Raw genomic sequence first — 3,266 nt, forward strand, 5'->3', positions numbered from 1 at the left:
AATGGAAAAAGTTTGAAGTTCATGCATCATTAAAACGTTTCAAGTATCTGAAGTTCTATATCATATGTCCTCTGTACCTCCTTTCTTCCAGGGTATACATATTCAGATCTTTCAGCCTCTCTTCAAAAGTCTTCCAATTCTTCCCACACCATTTTGTTACCCTTCTCTGGACCACCTCCATCCTACCTCTATCCTTTTTTAGATATGATCTCCAGAACTGAACTCAGTACTCCAGATGAGGCCTCACCAAGGACTTGTTCAAGAGCATTATCACCTCCTTTTTCTTAATTGGTTATTCCTCTCTCTATGCAGCCAGCATTATTCTGGCTTCAGGTATTGCCTTGTCACATTGCTTCGACATCTTCAGATCGCCAGAAACTATCACCCCAAGATCCCTCCCTTGGTCCGTGGACATCAGTCTTTCAAGCCCTATCACATACAGTTCTTTTGAAATACTGCATCCCAGGTGGCACTGAATCCTAGCTGCAAAATATTCACCTACTCTTCAAGCTTTTTTAAATTGCTTTTCATTCTCTCTACTCCTTCAGGCATGTCCACTCTGTTGCAGATCTTAGAAACATCCACAAATAGACAGACTTTAACTTCTATCCCTTTCGCGATGCTACTCCAGAGATATTGAACAGAATCAATCCCAATACTGATCCCTGTGGTATTCCACATAATACTGTTCTCTCTTCAGAGCAGGTTCCATTTACCATTACTCGCTGTCTCCTATAAGTCAACTGGTTTGTAATCCACGCCACTACTTTGGTGCTCACTCGCAAGCTCCTTATTTTATTCACAAGCCTCCTATGCGGGACCATATCAAAAACTTTGCTAAAATCCAAGTAGATCACATTGAGGGCTCTTCCTCTATCCAATTCTCAATCAGATTTGTCTGACAGGACCTTCCCCTGGTGAATACATGCTGCTTCGGGTCCAGCAGCCCACCCAATTGTAGATAGTTCACTATCCTTTTCTTCAGCAGCATCTCCATTAATTTTCCCATCACTGAGGTGAGGCCAACCAGCCTATAGTTTCCAGCCTCCTCTCTACTACCACTTTTGTGAAAGTGGGACCACCACCATCTTCTCCAGTCCTGCAACACCACTCCCATTTCTAAGAATCTATTGAACAGTTCCTTCAGTGGAGCCACCAGCACATCTCTGAGCTCCCTCAGTATCCTGGGATGTACCTCATGTGGCCCCATGGCCTTGTCCACTTTCAATTTGTCTAGTACTTCCCATACATTCTATTCTGCAAATGGAGTTTTAGCTACCACATCGTCATCTATGGTCTTGTCAACCAGCAGTGGTCCTTCTCCAGGGTCTTCTTTAGTGAACACTGAACTGAAATATTTCTTTAATATTTCTGCTATTTCTTAATCTCTCTCCACACATTGCTCCTCATCACCTTTCAGTTTCACTATACCACTTCTGGCCTCCCTTCTTTCTCTTTGGCAATCCTTTCTTCTGCTTGACCTTTTGCTTTCTGATTTCTTTCTTCATCTCCCTTAGTTTCACTGGGTATTCTTCCCTGTGTTTCTCTTTTGGGATCCTTTATTCTTCTTCTTGAACGCTGTTCTTTTTGCCTGTATTTTTTCAGCCACATTCTTTGTGAACCAGATCAGTTTCTTTTTCCTTTTCTTTCCTTTTCTAACAGTAGATTTATTGCCTTTGAAATAGCTCCTTTTAATTTGGCCCACTGTTTATCCACCTCACCCATTATCTCCCAAGTCTTCTAGTTCTTCCTTCAGGAATATTCCTATTTTGACAAAGTCCATAGTTTTGAAATTCAAAACTTGGGTCTTTGTGCGACTTATCTGAATCTTATTTGCGATGTCAAACCTTACTGTCTGATGATCACTAGTGCTCATGTGGGGACCTACGTGGACATTAGAGACATTTTCCCCATTTGTGAGCACTAGATCGAGTATCACACCTTCCCTCTGGGGCTCCATTATCATTTGTTTGAGCAGAGCCTCTTGAAGGGCATCCACTATCTCTCTACTTCTTGTAGATTCCATAGAAGGAACACTCCAATCCACATCTGGCAGATTAAAATCTCCAATGAGTAACATATCTCTCTTCTTTCCCACCTTTTGATTGTCTTCAACCAGATCTCTGTCCAGTTCTTCTGTTTGAGTCAGAGGGCTGTAGACCACATTGTTGTAAATGGAAGCACCTCTTTTTTAAGGACAGCCCATAATGCTTCTTCCCTACCCCACATCCTCTTTTTTAAGGACAGGCCATATGCTTCTTCTCTACCCTACATTTCTTGCTTTCAGTTGCTTGGAAATTATTTTTGGCATAAGGAGCTACACTTCCCCCTTTTCTGTCCTCTCTGTCCTTCCTTATTAAGTTATAGCCCAGGATGGCCGTATCCCAATCATGAGACTCAGTGAATCAGGTCTCTGAAACAGCAACTATGTCCAAGTCCGCTTCCACCATTAAAGCCTGCAGGTGGGATTTTATTGCCCAGACTATGTGTATTTGTGATAGGGGTGTGTATTAGTTTTCGATGTATTGGCAATCCGCAACATATATGTCCCTATTCGTTGTATTCGTGGGGGTTACAAAACGTATGGCGAACCCCCACAAATATAACATATCTAATGAATAACCCCCCCACCCTCCTGACCCCCCCAAGACTTACCAAAAGTCCCTGGTGGTCTAGCGGGGGTCCTGGAGCAATCTCCTGCACTCAGGCTATCGGTTGTCGGTATTCAAAATGACGCCGATAGCCTTTGCCCTCACTATGTCACAGGGGCTACCGGTGCCATTGGTCAACCCCGTCACATGGTAGGAGCAATGGACAGCCTGTGCCATCTTGTGCTCCTACCATGTGACAGGGGCCGACCAATGGCACCGGTAGCCCCTGTGACATAGTAAGGGCAAAGGCTATCGGCGCCATTTTGAATACTGGCAGCCGACGGCCCAAGTGCAGGAGATCACTCCAGGACCACCACTGGCCCACCAGGGACTTTTGGCGTCTTGGGGGGGGGGGGGGGGCGGGGGTCAGGAGTCCCCCAGTGCAGGATTTGAAACTGCATAAGTCTCCAGATCCCAATGGTCTCAACTCCTTATTTTATAAACATTTGCAACCCATTATCTCGAATCTCCTGGTAGCCTTATTTAATTCTATGGTGGTGGAAGAACTGCTTCCTAGCTCAATGTCCAAAGCAGCTATTATTGTGCTGCCCAAGCCGGGTAGGGATCTTACTGAATCCAGGGTCATATCAGCCTATTTCGTTACTTAATCAAGAT

This window comes from Rhinatrema bivittatum, chromosome 2, assembly GCF_901001135.1.
Source record: "Rhinatrema bivittatum chromosome 2, aRhiBiv1.1, whole genome shotgun sequence".
In the NCBI taxonomy this organism is placed as follows: Eukaryota; Metazoa; Chordata; class Amphibia; order Gymnophiona; family Rhinatrematidae; genus Rhinatrema; species Rhinatrema bivittatum.